General features: G+C 35.6%; 1 protein-coding gene across 7 annotated transcripts in view; it reads left to right on the top strand.

Moving 5' to 3' along the window:
• The window catches only part of LOC126753903 (synaptotagmin 1), an 87,608-nt gene that overhangs the window by 34,989 nt on the left and 35,944 nt on the right, over positions 1 to 16,675 (top strand). The gene's annotated exons all lie outside the window — the stretch shown is intronic.

Raw genomic sequence — 16,675 nt, 5'->3', positions numbered from 1 at the left:
CTTGATGTATTCTAAGCTCCTTTTTTAGAGGCCACATACAGAACACATCATGGCAATAACCGTCGCAGACATGGGCAATCAAATTACTTAATAATTCGTAATGTAAAAAAGCGCTTTTCATGCCTTTGTGATTACAATGCCTGCTGAGCAGCAAAAAGTTTCGCAATACATTTTTTCTTATCTCTCAGTTATATTTGCCCATTTTATAGTTTCCACATTCGCTTTTACGCTCTTTTCCTTTGTCCGGTTTTATGCGAAAGCAGCTTATCGATGAAGTCATCTGAAACACACACAGCTATTTTCACTTTGCACACAAGCATAAAAGTTCCCAACCCTCATACTGCGTGTGGTAAAGTTCATTTCTGCGGAAAGCAGATTAGGTTGAGAATATAAAAAGTGAACTCGGAATTTTGGCTTTATTTAGTTCTTTATAACTGAAATGAATGGCATCAAAAATTGTCTTGGAATTTTGGATAATATTTATTTTTTTTTTGCTCTCTCTGCAAATAATTGTGTACTTGTTCAAGAAAGTGTACAAAAAACCTTTTTGGCAGTTGTGGTTAAAGTTTACATTTAACAAATAAAATAATATAAAACTGTTTGCACCGTAATCGATTTAAATTCAATAAGGTGATGGATTTACAATAGGAATATTATAGGGCAATTGTTCATAAAAAATATTAAAATAAAAACTTGCTCGTTCATCAAATATAAATATTTATATAGAAATTTAATTGGATCAAAAAAACATATTCAATTTAATACCAGCATTGTGCTATTGACATTATTTTACCGATTCTAGATGACTATGGTTTGAACTAGCTTCATTTTAATATTTCCTTTTTCTTTTATGGCGATTATCTTTCTCCTAATTCGTGGAGGATGGAGTCATGTGTAGAAGTTCACGCAAGTGAGGGAAGTTCTCTGATCGCCATTCTCTTGGGAGTGGCCAGAAACGATTCTTTTACACATGGCTCAAGCAGCTCACAAGTTCCGGTCTTTGACCAAGTATCCTCTGGGTAGCCTAAGAATATCCGTTGGAAGGCGAGCTAAAGTGAGAAGGCGAAACATCCCCTACAAAGGGTTGTGCGCCATGTAAAAAGCCCCCCCAATGAAAGATTACCAACTGCCTCGGATGAGAGAACCCCTTCTTGATGACGACCATGGCAAACGAAATAAGGACTGTGATTTTAGGGCATGCACCTGGAATGTCCGGACCCTTAATTGGGAAGGTGCGACGACTGTTTGTTTGATGACAGGATATATTTAGTCTTGCCCTCGTTCACTACCAGACCCATTTGGTTCGCTTCCTCATTCAGTCTGGAGCAAACAGAACTAACGACGCAGATGTTATGGCCAATGATATCGATGTCATCGGCGTACGCCATAAATATCTGGTCACTCGTTGACTTTTCAGTCCTGAAGCCACACTGATAAGGACCACTTAGTTTGTTGGCAATGGGCTTTCACATAGTACGCTCGATAGAACCTTACTTTTCCTGGTCGGGCAATGGAACGTCCGCTCCATCGTTATCGATTGGGGAATCGGCTTCACCAACTTCTGGTGTTTTGCTTTCACTGCCATTTTGCAGGCTTAAAAAGTGTTTCCTCCATAATTTCAGTATACTCTAGGCAACAGTCACTAAAACACCTCTGGGAGTTCTACAAGAGTATGCTCCTATCTTGAAACCTTCTGTTAGCCTCCGCATCTTTTCGTAGAAATTTCGAGCATTACCCTATCGACCAGCTTATCAAGCTCTTCGTACTCACGCATTTTGGCCTCTCCCTATTTTGTCTGCAAATCTCTTCCCTCTTCAGCTCTCGGTATCTATCCCATCCCCCATTTAATGTCCCCAACCTTCTTTTGTTATCAATTTTTATTATTTATTAATATTTATTTGAAATTTTGAAAATGGTGGCAACAATTTCAATTTTTTGTTTTAAATCATTCGAATTTTATTAGACCGAACAACCCAAGCAGATCAATCAAACAAATTTAATGAAAAAACATTTCTTGTAAAAGCTGTCACCTTCAGCTATTATAAAAAATATTTGATAACCTTAATTGCTACCGTTATAAAATATTTAATTCTTATTTCATGCCCACACACAATCATGACATTACATCTATACAACGTGCGTATATATTTTATGTATATGAACAGACTTTCTGCCTCCACTGTACTTGACGCGCAACACGAGCGCAGCAAACTGGCAATCTCCACAGCTGCCACTTGTAATTATCTGTCAGTCAAGTGTCTACTGAGTCAATGTGCGCACACTGAAGTGCTTCCTTCCTAGTGCTTCTGCTTTCTTCATCACTTGCTATAATTTCCCTGTACTTTTCCACCAAAGCTGCTGCTTGCCTCTTTTCTCGTGTGTATTCGCCAAGCAGCTTGCTGCTATTTATTTAATTAATATGCACAGCAAGTGGGTGTTCAAGGCAAGCAATGCGCGTTGAAGCTCCAGCAAGTCAACGGTTTCGGGGCTGGCAATACCTACGTACATAGATATATTGGATAAGAAGGATTAATTATTGTGTGCCACCGGCGGTGATCAATTGGAAACAAATATGAAAAGAGGAAATAACACTTACAAAGTATTTGGTTATTGTGTTCAGACATACTTAATTAAGGGGACGTAATTTATGTGCAGAAATTCTAATAGAATTGAATGTTTACGGCTGCTTAGTTGTATACTTCATTAAACGCAAAGTTTTTGTGGAATAAGAATGACTCTTGATAGTGTCTTTATGGCAGAAGAATCGCATGGAGGGTCAGAAACTATTATATTTCAATATTTTTTATTGAATGAACGTGCTAATGCATATAAGAATATATGAAAGTACTTTGAAATCTTAGCTCACATCAATTCAATATCACATTCGTATGTTTTTTTTTAAAGTGACCTTGCCTAAGCGTTATTTCTGCTATCTCCTTTGCTTTCCTATTTCTTTTCACATTGCCCAGTGAACAATATGTATATCTAGAAATTAGTAGCATAATTATTCAAAGAAAATGGTCTCGCAATTCAGGTCTCACGCAAATGAAATGAATCTTTTAAGAAAACATTTTTGAAAATTGTTATTTATAAATGTAGAGTAAAGAATAAAAAATATATCCCATCTAAAATAAAATATTATGGACATAAATATTTCGCATCCAAACGAAAACCGTTTTAGAGTGAACTCTTCGGTTTTACTGTAATAACGATCCAACCGGTCGTAACCGATCTTAACCGATGTAAAATAACTTCATCTAGGCAAATAACTTCATCTAATTATAAGTTTCACGAGTTTAGCAGGTATAAATACATAGGTTATACGAAAATGATGAGTTTTAGAAAACCACTTTTCATAAAACAAAAAGCACTCTTGAGTTGTCGGAAATGAAAGTGATTTACTAGCTATTATCGTAATTATGGCAATCAAATTGGTCAAATACACCGAAGTTATGTTACGAACAAAGCTTTTTCCCCAAAAATACCAAAGTTACCATATTTTCTGAACTAATAGCAAGTCATTCAAGTAAAGGTACTTTTTTCAATAGCCTTTTTTGGCAGATCACGCGTCAGTCGTGACAAGCTATCATGTTATTTTTGTGCAGTATTGTTTGGTATGTCGTCATGGTAAGGCTACTGAGCGTACTATTTGCAAAACGATCACACATCTTGAGACCCAGCACTCATTGTTTGAAAATATTCGACCCACCACGTCTAGCACGCAGTGAAGAAAATATAGCAGCCGTAGCTCAGAGTGTACACGAAGACCGTGGCGCCGTTCGTAGCAACTCGAACTGACGTATGGAAATACTTGGCGCATTTTACGTCGAGATCTTAAATTGAAAGTATGTAAACTACTGTCCGTGCAAGAACTGAAGGCAATCGACTTTCTCAATAAATATCGCTCTGGCTCTATGGACACTTGAAGAGTTCCAAGAAGATTCGACGTCTTCAAGACAAATTTTTTCAACGATGAGACCCATTTCTGGCTCCGTGGGTCTCCATATTAATACTAAATTTTCGTTTAATATCACAGCAATAAACTATACGAAAGGTACCTTTAGAAGCGTTTTGAGGAAATTTTAGCTTAAGTCGCATTTATTCAATATATTTCTTAACTAAATTTTGTAAAATTAGTTTATTCCGCATATCCGCCAACTATATGTGCAAAGGAATTTCTATAAATAGTAAAAATGCACTTTAAAAGGCGCTGTCGTCTCGGAGACGTTTACGCTTCGTCCCAGGTTTAATTTGCACGAAAGTGTTTACTCACTTGTAGTGCCGCCTTTGCTTCAATAAATATTTGCTATGCGCTTGGGCACCACAGCAAATTGATGCGAAGTGACGGAAAACTATAGAAAGCATATTACAAGCAGCAATTTACAATTTCTAGCGAGGAATATTGAAATATTTCAAATAACTATATTGAATGTTGAACATTCCAAGAAATTTGCTAAGAAAAGTGAATAGCAAAAAGATGTTTAATGAAGTGTAAGTCCTTGCTTATGCAATTTTCTGCCTTTTCTCACAATAAATTGGCTTTTATATTATTTAAATAACGGTAAGCACTGCGACGCATTCCCAGGTCACTGTCATTCAAATAACGGAGAGCTTCAAATCAATTTATGACTTTCTGTTGGAGAAAATGTTCCGTGAGTTGGCGTTCAAAGCAAATGACTTCCTGCTGATAAAGGAAAACGAAAATGAAAATGAAATTTGTAGTTGGTACTTCAAACTGCCGGCAGCATTTGAGTTGAGCGCGAAGTGGGAGCTGGGTATGCGGGTCAAGAGTCATTGCTGGCGCACTACAAACTTAACTGTATTGCTGCGAAGTCGTCGTGTGTTTGCACAGCGAGCAGCAAATTGACAATCAAATAAAACGCACCGGCGTCACACACACAAAATGGCAAATAAACTGCTGTGAAGTAAGCCAATACAAATTCTTGTTTATATTAAATCACAATTAATTTGCTGATAATTAAATGGAAATGATGTGAAAACAAATATTTTCGCTATTTCACTGCATTACTTTGGTACGCGCGCAATTTATTGATGAATTGCGCAAAATTATTGCCAAATCAGCGCAACCACCGCTGCGTATACGCAACATTCATGAACACTTCGCACGGGCCAGCATGTGGTATACGTAACATTTCATTTAACTTAGAATGACGTCGAGCGCAAAGTAAAATGAAAAATTGAAAAAGTTTGCTATTTTGTTCATGCAAAGGCACTCCTGCATGCGACCATATCAAATTAAAGCCATCAGCACACACGAGTGCCTTGGAACATACTGCATTGCAACAAGATTACAACACACAGAAAGCGGCTGCTCAAGTGCACTTACACACACATGTCAGCCAGCATTAGAAATTGCATTTTTCTTACAATTTTCCGTGCAAGAAAGAGAGTCCTTTCTAAGAAAATATGTTTGCATATTGCGACAGTGGAAAACCTCTTCTTCAAGACACCTTAACATACGAACACATACATACATATCCTCAGCTAAAATGCAAAATAACGTAACATCACTTTTCAAAAGTTTTCAGGTGAAGGAAAAACTATATAATAGAAACCACACAAATTGGAACAAAATTTTAATTTTTGTGAGTTTTGGTTATAAAATGGTTATACATATATTGGTTATATCTGAGGAGGTTAAAATTTTATGATAACATGATATAGGAAATAGTAAGCAATAAGAAACTCAACTTCGATTTTTTTGATGATACGTAGTTTTAGATTTCAGGTGACGAATGAGCAAAGGTAAAAAATATTCTCTTTTGTACTTTGAATGTTTTTTTCGTTTTTTTTTTCTTTTTCAACGGTGTCAGGAGTTTGCTTCTAGCTAAAACCTCCGTCATTTCCGCATTTCATTGTATTGCTTAGTGTTTGAGTCAGGAAACTAGCCAAAGTAAATCCGTACTTGTGTTGAATTTTGTGACACTAGTTAAGTGCCCAACTTTGCAGACAAATTTATTTTTCTTTTACTCAAGCACAAAAAGCAGCAAAAACAAAAAAAAATTATTTAACACAAGTAAGTGAGTTCATAATTGATTTGTGGTACTTCAAAACTTAGTAGCTTGCTTAGTTCCTTAGCAGAATTAAATCACTGAGCGCTTCAAATTCGCAGTGCTGGTTGGATTTTTGTATACAAAAACCAAAAAAATGTTAACATCGACTGCACTGAAGCTATAATTCCCTTTAAAAGTGCATTTTTACACCCTGAACAGGGTATATTACGTTTGTCACGAAGTTTGTAACACCCAGAAGGAAGCGTTGGAGACCCTATAAGGTATATATGTATATACAAGTAAATGATCATTATGTTGAGCTGAGTCGATTTAGCCATGTCCGTATGTCTGTCTGTCTGTCCGTCTGTATATATACTAAGTTTTTAAGATATCGTTTTGAAATTTTGCATTTTCTCTTCAAGAAGCTGCTCATTTGTTCATTTAACAATGTATCTTCACAAAAATTGGCATAGGTTATTTTCTAAGGCATTAATGTAATCTCCGAAGAAATTGTTCAGATCGGTTAGCTATAGCATATAGCTGCCATACAAACTGAAGGATCGGAATCAAGGGCTTGTTTGGAAAATTTTCGCATTTGACGTGGTATCTTCACGAAATTTGACATGGATTACTGCTTAAGGTAATAACATAATCTCCGAAAAAATTGTTCAGATCGGATTACTATAGCATATAGCTTCCATGCAAACTGGACACATAGTTACTAAAAGAAATACACTTGTGAAGGGTACGTTTTTTCTTGTTATAGCATAAAATGGTGTAAAAAGCCCATTTTTCTTGATCGGTCAATTTAAATGGCAGCTAAATGCTGTAGTGGTGCTATTTGACCAATATCTTCAGAGATTGTAGCGAGTACTCTGTGCCCTGTTCGTGACGATACCTTGTCAAAAAAAGGTTTTCCATAAACAGACTTGATTTGGATGGATCAGTTTACATGGCAGCTGCCTGTTATAGTTGTCCGACATTAGCCGTTCCAACAAATAAACAATTTCTTGGAAAAACATGGCAAACTAATATTTTTTTCACTATGGAACTACTTTTAATCAGTGTTTTCTTATTGAAAAATGTGTATACGACTTTTCAGTTACTGATTTTTAAATTTTGGAGTGGACCGTACAAAACTGTGATTTTGACAAATTTTCGAACTTTGTCTCTCGCGTTTGCTACTAGCGCAGTGAGCATTACTTTCCAAGTTTATAGAAAAAGCGGCATTCAATATTAAACGTGCTTCACAGCGCCAGCAATTTGAAAAAACAAAATTTTTTTTTTAAATACCTTTTATTTATAAAAAAACAACTCGAATAAATTCAATGCATATCCCTGATCTGAGATATTGGTTTGTCAAAAAAGTCTTGCGGTATTTTTAATGATTTTTTTTTTTATTGAAATTGAAATGAATTTTTGATGACTCATGCCCAGCTCTTGACCGATGCTACGCCTGCTACTATGCCGGTCTCTTTCGACCACTTCAGTTTTATAATAGAGTTGAAATTTTCTTTTTTATGTTGAAAGAAATGGAAATGTCATGATGAAACTTGGTGATTTTTTTGCGTAGCTTGAGATAGAAGGTTAAGTTTATCGAAGATGGGCAAAATCACTTTATTTTGCTCCCACAAATTTTCGACCGAAAACCTATAAAGTGTGCTACTAAGCCGGTCTTCGATATTAAGTCGAAAATTGGCCAAGGATCGCGATTTTATCGCAATATTTTTCCGAAAAAAATGGGCCTTCAGCGTAATTTTAGGGTTTCCTTCAATATTTCGTGGCGTCATTATGCCACGCCCACCTTATGGATCAAAAATGCGTTGAAACCGTATTAAGAAAAAACTCAGAAACACTTATTTTTCGGAAAAATAAACTGTATTCCATAAACTGCACAAATTTTATTGGCGAAAATGCTTGAGAAATTATTTTTGCAAAAATATCTCGAATTTAAATTTTTCAGACAAAATAGAAAAATAAATGTAAATGACGGATAATGAAATCTTGATTATCACTTTATCATGCGAGAGTATAAAATGTTCAGTGACACCCGAACTTAGCCCTTCCTTACTTGTTATTAGTTGAAAATTTGCAAAATTCGAACTCAAAAACTTGTCATATTGAGTCGAAATAAGAAAATACTTGTCCAATATTTTTCCTCAAAAAACTTTTCAAACTTTTGCCAAAAAAAAATTTAGAATGTAATTTTTATGGTCCCCAATATTTCCTTTTATTTTTTACAAACATTATGCCAAACCTTATATACTCTTTTCTGGTTATAAAAATGCGTCTGTATTAAGAGGATAATTAAATTCTTATTAATAGTTTAAAATAACATTATTCCAGCCTTTCTTTTTATAGAATTTCTTTTCTGAGAAATGCCTTTAAATTATTTTTGTTTGCGAAAAATATTGAATTTATTTGAAGTTTCTTCAGACGAAGAAGTTATACCAGCCAAGGAAAGACGCAAAATTAATTTATTTTTGCCTTAAAGTACAGCTTGGTAATACAAAAACATTTTGAAGTTTGTATATAAATTACTGAAAGCAGATTTCCTCTCGAGTCCGCTGTAGTGCCGAAACCGTAGCTGACTTGATATTAGCATAGTACATAAAGATTTGAATGCGTTTTTCTCGAAACTGCAGTTTCAAACCTTGAAGTTTAAACTGTAGCTTCACAGTAACATTATCTACTATCTACAACTTTTTTTCCCTTACAAACAATTTACGACTAAATTTGTGCACAAAAAAGAGGTCGAACCCGCTATCATTAATACTTCTCGAGATATTCGGCTTTTTAAGTAAGGCTTTTTAGAATTTTCATAGATGGTATGTACTTTACTTAACAAGTCGAATATCGAGAAATATTAATGATAGCGATTTTGACCTCGGATCTTTTTTGTAGCAAATAAAATTTCCTACAAGTTTGTCATGTACATTATTTCTATAGCTCTTGTCATTTACGAGATATATACAAAAACATGCGAATTTCTTGAAAAAGTCATGTTTAGAGCCCCGTACTACCTCGCCGGTGTGAGTTTCGACTTTGTCGCAATGGACACTTTTGTAGAGTGTTCAGTTCTGAGAAATATGTGTCTAAAGTCAAAGCGATGCCATAAAATGCCTCTGAGCTATAGAAATTTAAAGATAAAAAAACACGATTGTCCTGTATTTTCTATGGAAAATTTTTACATGCCTTGGTTCAGTCCTTAATGTTAATATTAAGGGCTCAAATTTGCAGGGAATTTTTTTTATTATTTAAATTTCATGATGGGACTGAAAAAAATTAATATTTCAAAAAAAAAAACACCCTAATGTATATACAAGTATATATGACAAGCATCCGTATTCCGCAGTTACGAATTCATACATAACATAATATTTGGCGCTCCCGGCACAACAAGTTGAAGCGTAAAATTTCAATAAATACTGTATATACATTATTTTTCGATTTGAAGCAGTTAGAAGTCACCAAAATTGATTTATCGATTTCTTTTTTGGCCAAAGTTAAGCAAATTTAATCAGTATAAATATAAACAACGCATACACAATCAACTTAAAATAAAACTTCGTACTTGAAAGACATAGACATCCCCCTAATTTCTTTCAAACACATAAAATCTTTGACAATCTTCAGCAAAACTAAAGTGACCGCCATCAAAATGAAAGCAATTTCTTGCAGCTGTTACCTGTATCCTACACATATATGCTGAGATATATATATGTGTGCATTTTATATAGAAAACTTACAAGTTGCCGTTAATATATAAGTTAATATACTTGTATTCGACATTATATTTTCCTACACTTAACTGTATAACGCGTTATATTTGAGTGATGCAGACCTAAAATTCACGCCATAAAGCTCAGTTGCACACACTTACGCATACAAGCAAAGCTTATTTACATTACATTACCTTCTTATTATAAATGTATATAGCATGTATATGTTTTTCCCATTTTGACATGAAAAATGGCTATGACAGGGTCTGTGTTCGTCTACCGTGGCGAAGCGAAGGCGCCATCAACAGCTGCCAAGCAGCACCAAAGCCTTTCCAACTGACGTCATTTGCGCTACGACTCACTGCACACTTCGGCACTAATGTTCATATATAGATATACTTGTATATGTATATTCGTATATACGCTATATACATACATATATACAGCTTGCACAGCCACCTCGAAAACATAGTCCACATTCAACTGAGTAATAAGCTGTGGAGCTGTGGTCTTAATGCCAACTTTAACATCACCCTGAGGTTGCCCGCATTTCCTCGAAACTGGGTTGAATTTGACATGACTGCAGTTGGACCGTTGGTATTGAAAGTGCGAGTACATTTGTGCAGTGAAAAAATGTGTCAAATATAGACTTACTGTTAATGAGTAGTGCTTTTGCATATTTTTCCATCGAAATGGTTGGGAAAATGGACAAATTAATTTATTTTCCTTGTAATATTAAATTTTAAAACCCTTACAGCGATTAACTAAATGGCACAGTGATGCAATAAAAGCTGCGCAAAATCTAATTTCAAGCACGCTAATGAATTGCCTTGTCGTACAAATGCTGGAAGGCGCCTTAGTATATTGCTGAACTTCTAAAATTGTTATACATTTATGGAATATTTTCAATAGTATTTTGAACACTAGACACCAAAAAAAATTCTTACAAAATTCAATGTAATTAGCGCCAATAAATTTGAATCAATAAAATATATTTATACTCGTATGCGAGTAATATACTTTTTAGTAAGGATTTCAAGAAATTACTCAACAAGCAAGGAGACAATCAACTCTTCATGGAATATGCGAATGCGATAGCAGTATTACTCTTCTCTGAATTGAAAATTTTATGTACCTCTCTATTGGGCGCAATTCTGGAGCGTTTGGAGGGTTCTCCCCTCTTTAACAAAATTTACATTGTTGTTCTTTAAAGCCAAAGATGAATGAACGTAGTGTGCTGTGGCTTAATCGGTCCAAAACAATGTTGACACGATGTGTTTCTTATAAAACTTTAATATAAGGCGACCGTTTTGACATTTCTTCTTCTAAATGTCCGTCCTAAGTGTGTCCTTTGTGAAAAATTGGAATGATCTTAAGGCCGCAAAAACATACCGGATTAGACTTCTCGCCAAATGTTTCTTTTTGAATTGTTGACACTGACTGGTCGACAATACTTTGTTTTGGCTGCTTGTAAAGGGTGATCCATTTCGAGATTCCCTAATTTTGTAAGTGATGTTTTGCTCCAAGGTCTGTATCGAAATTGTCCAAATAGACTTGATACTTTACATATCCTGACAGGAAAAAGTCAAACGGTGTGATATCTCGGTGGCCTATTGACCGGCTCAAAGTTTTAAATTATCTTCTATCTTAACCAAAATGTTCTCTCTTCTCCGTCTTGTTGAAACCTAATTTCTCCGAGATCACGAACTTCAATTTCAGGCATCAAATAGTGGGCTATCATGAAATCGATTTTAATATAAAATGGAGCGATGATTCTACCGGCTCAAAAACCACATCAAACCACTGTTTTTTCTGGATGAAATTACAGTTCTTGAATCTATTCATATATACACTCAATTCTTTTTTTACATGGTTTCTTTTTACACGGATTTGAAGTTACACGGTTGAATTTTTTTTTTTTTTTGTAAAAAAGTCGACGGCGCAAGACCTTTCGAAAGTAGTCCGACAATTCAAAACTCTATTACCGGACGAAAGTCACTATTGGATAATTTGATGAATATCTCATGTGATGTTACCGACTTTAGTCCAGTTCATCGCAAACAATTGCGCTTGTTATCAAGTAGCAACGAATAATTATGGAGTAAATATTTTTTCTTTAGTTATATTCAAATTTTTCTGTTCTTAATTCTGGATTAACAGATTTCTTTTGTTTTTTGCTTGCTCTACCAATTTTTCACCTGTATGAAATATGTATTTTAAGGAGTAAAAAAAGAGTTGGGTGTATAATATATAATATCGATTTTTTTAGTATTCGATATCGTATGTTGATTCGTAACGAGTGCTACAAGTAATTTAAGAATAAGAGACTTCTTGGCTTGGTTGCATATTTTCCACCGTTCTGCTACAGATTTCGAAAAGAGGAATTAGAAAGAAATTAAACAAAAATAATATCTACAGTATTAGAGAAAACAGGTTCTTATTAGTACTTTACTTGCTATACAGCTTCAAAAGTCCCAAATATACTAAAAAATTATTGTTTTTTTTCTGGATTACATATTAAAGAAGTTCAGTTCATGATAATTGAAATAAAGTTCATTTCGTAATGAGTAATAGTGGCATATAAAATCTATTATGCACATAAAATTTGATTTTTCCTATAACCTCCCAGATTACTCTGCAGTTCACTGTAATCACGTGTAATTTCACCATACCGCAGGTTACTCGTAAAAGTGCCGGCTTAAATCAACCATTAAACTTTCTGTAACGACAGTTAAGCCATAAAAAAACAGTAACTAATTGGTCATGAGTGGTTTTACGTGCATTTCACTTATGCGTTAATGACCAAGCTGCTTACATGCCCTCACCAACTTTGATTGACTGTTCAGAGTATTGAGACGGGTGGAAGGGAATTTTATAAAAATTACCCTTTATACAATTTTCAAACATTTATTCTCAATAGCTTATTAATATAACTTACTTTTTGGTTATTTTCTTTATCAAAACTATTTAAACGCTTGAATTTTCTACCCTATTTTATCCGATACAATTTTTCAACTCAATCAAAACCAATTTACTCAGCTGTTATGGATGGCTTCGCTAGATATAAAATATGTAGCCGGTGGCTTTCTTAAGGGGTTACAGAGGCAACTGTGGGCTAAAAATAAAAAAAAAAACTGATATGGGCCCGCCCTGCCCTCTATGAGATTTAATACTCATATCTCCTAGACCTCTTAAAGCACAATATTCAAATTCGCTCAGAACAAATCACTTAAGCACTTCAGCCGACACTATAAAATTGGATGAAATAAGGTGATATGCCGCCTACCCCCCCTATAAAGGTTCCGTTAAAAACGACTAAAATACCGATAAATCCATAAATAAATACGCCAGAGACATTAAATACATATAGATCTAATTTTAACTGGAAATATATAATTAAAGTAATTGGAGTGAATATTTATGTTTTGTTTTGTTGCATCTATGCCTGGCCATATTAAAGCAGTCATAAAAGCTAAAGGAGGCCACACAAGTTATTAGTTATTGAACTTCAATCGCCACTTTACCTCAAAGTTCAAATATTGTGCACGTGAATTTTATTACTTTCTGGGTACTATAGCTGTCAAAGATTATTAAATGAAGTGCTTGATTAGGTTAACAATTTTTTAGTTAAATATACTTTACTTATCGTAAAAACAAAAAATGTTACTGTTTACTTCACTAAAATCTAGCTGCAATGCGGAGTTTTTTACTGCACGTGAACACTTTTGAACTCACCGTATTTTTGATTTAAGGTACACATTAGGGTGTTTTCTTTTCAGTCTCGTCACGAAATTTCCTTGGAAATACCCTAAAAGAAATTCCCTGAAAATTTTAGCCCTTAATATTAACATTAAGAACTGGACCAAGGCATGTAAAAATTTTCAATAGAAAATACACTGCAATCGTGAGTTTTTATCTTTAAATTCCTACAGATCAGAGGTATTTTATGGCATCGCTTTGACTTTAGGCGCATAAGTATTTCTCAGAATTGTTCACTCTACAAAAGTGCTCAGTGCAACAAAGTCGTAACTCACACCGGCGAGGTAGTACGGTGCTCTAAACCTGATTTTTCCACGAAATTCGCATTTTTTTGTATTTATCTCGTAAATGACAAGAGCTATAGAAAAAATTTACATGACAAACTTGTTAGAAAATTTTATTTGCTATAAAAAAGGTGCGAGGTCAATATCGCTATCATTAATACTTCTCGAGATATTCAGCTTTTTAAGTAAGGCTGTATGCAATTTTCATAGATTTTTTAATACATACCATCTATAAAAATTCTATATAGCCTTACTTAAAAAGCGAATATCTCGAGAAGTATTAATGATAGCGATTTTGATCCCGACAGCTTACGCGGTTACAGCCGAGATCACAACAGTGCCCCAGTCGTTCTTCCGTTTCGCTGTTTGGCGCCAATTGGAGATTTCTAGTGGAACCAGGTCCTTCTCCACCTGGTCTTTCTAATAGAGTGGTGGTCTTCTTTTCCAAGGCGGGTACGGCGTCGAATACTCTCAAAACTGGATTGTTTTCATCCATTCAGACGACATGACCAAGCCAGCGTAGCCGCTTTCTCTTAATTCCCTCAACTATGTCAATGTCGTCGTATATCTCATAAAGTTCATCGTTCCACCGACTGCCATATTTGCTGTTGCCAATGTGCAAAGCACCATAAATCTTCCGCCGAACCTTTCTCTGAAAAACTCGTAACATCGACTCATTAGATGTTGTCATCATTAATGACTCTGTACCATATAGCAGGAAGATGAGTGAATTGTAGAATTGGAACTCGGAACGTGGTCTTTGGTCGTAGAGAGCGGGCTTCACTTCTCAATTGCCTACTTAGTCCAAAGTAGCACCTGTTGGCAAGAGTTATTCTGCGTTGGATTTCGAAGCTGACGTTCTTGTCCGTATTAATTCTGTTCCCTAGATAAACCAAAATATCTACGACTTCGAAGTTATGACACTAATGCCGGACCCAAGTGGCGAGTGTGACGACTGTTTGCTTGATGACAGGAGACATTTCATCTTGCTCTCGTTCACCACCAGACCCATTTGCTTTGCTTCCTTATCCATTCTGAATAATGCAGAATTAACGGTGCGGTTGTTGAGGGCAATGATATCAACATCAGCAGTTGTACACTCTTATAGAAGATTGTACCTTCTCTATTCAGCTCTGCAGCTCTAATTATTTTCTCCAGCCGCAGATTGAAGATGTCGCACGATAGAGAGTCGCCTTGTCTGAAACCTCGTTTGATATCAAACGAATCGAAGAGATCCCCTTCCCGTTCCTGACGGAGCATTAGGTATTGCTCAACGTTAGTTTATCCAGCCATATAAGTTTTGTGGGATACAAAATTCAGACATACTGACATAAAATCAACTCCTTTCCGTGCTGTCGAAGCGCCTTAAAAGTCGACAAAGATGTGGTGTGTGTCAGTCTTTCTTTCACCGGCCTTTTCCAAGATTTGTCGCATGGTGAATATCTGGTCAGTTGTTGATTTTCCAGACTTAAGGCCACACTGATAAGGTCCAATCAGTTTGTTGACGGTGGTCTGCAGTCTTACACACAGTATGCTAAATAGAACCATGCGAAGCTATGCGATGTTCACACAGATTGCGGGGTCTTCCTTTTTGAAAAATAGGCGGAGCACACTGAAATTCCAATCGACGGGCATGCTTTCGTCCGACCATATTCTGCAAAGAATCTGATGAAGTGAAGAAAAGGACCGTCTGCTTCATCGTCCTTACGTGGCGGGTCCCAAACGCAGCGCACAAGCCTGGTGGAAAGTATATACATATTATATTTTTAGAGTAAATTCTGACGGGTTAGATAATTTTTTTACTTTTCTAATCAATATTGCTTTTGAAATAACTTGATCAATTGAAAATTGCTGAATTCGTATGAGTACTTCAATATAATGGTTCAGTATGCTTCTTTAGTAATCGAAATTGTTCGTTGAATAACATGGAGCTTGTAGTTGTTCTTATAAATGAGCACATACCATACATAAACGATAAAAGCACATACCCACACATTTCATTGCAAGAAAATTCATTAAATAAAGCGGTTAGTGGAATTGGCGTTAATTGAGACGGCAGTTGTAGTGTTTCCGGGCACATTATCAGCAAAAGTTCATTCACGCAAACGTGAATACATACTCAACCATGCATGCGGGGTTTCAATGGAAAATTATAAATTTGATAAAGACGATATGTAGTTATATAACAGTCTTTACAATTATTTGTAAAGCCATACTACAGGAATATGACAAAATCTCCTTAGGTACATACACAAAGCAAAAGCCGTTTCCGTTGAAGTGACTTTAAACTATTGTGTGGCAAGCTTTCAATTTGCTGTGACACTTTTCCAAAAAAGTATATTCGTCAAATAGGTGTTCAAGAATCCGATTTTGAAAATCTTTTATGTTAAATATTTAATTTATTCATTCATATGAACAGTTACTGTTGTAGTTGTTGTCGTTGTAACGGTTATCTAGTCCCCGTTAGGGTGGTAGGGTTGAGATAAATTGTCATCGAGGTCATCCAACGGTATGCCCGGGGCATAGGGGCCGGACCATAGCTTTCTGGGCATGTAAAAAGGTGGTTAGAGTCATGCGGTGACTCATTGCACCCTGGACATATATTTAATATGTCGGAGTCAATTCTGAATAAGTAGGAGTTTAACCTGCTACAGTAAACAGCGCGAAGCTGCGCAATTCACACGAATTGATACCGGAATTTATCCCGATTTAATCCGACCAAGGGAAACATCGAAGATGAAAATTCATCGTATCAGCTTAAAAGTCTTCTTTGATTCTACAGCGTGATTACTGTTCTTAAAATCAAGAATCGAATCAACACCCGATATTGCTATTTATCATAAAATCCACGGGCTCTCCCGCTTACAAACACATTTAAAGCAAAACTATCAATTCA

Source organism: Bactrocera neohumeralis, chromosome 3 (assembly GCF_024586455.1).
Source record: "Bactrocera neohumeralis isolate Rockhampton chromosome 3, APGP_CSIRO_Bneo_wtdbg2-racon-allhic-juicebox.fasta_v2, whole genome shotgun sequence".
Classification (NCBI taxonomy): domain Eukaryota; kingdom Metazoa; phylum Arthropoda; class Insecta; order Diptera; family Tephritidae; genus Bactrocera; species Bactrocera neohumeralis.
Note: the sequence above shows the minus strand (reverse complement) of the source record. Positions and strands in the feature narration are given on the sequence as shown.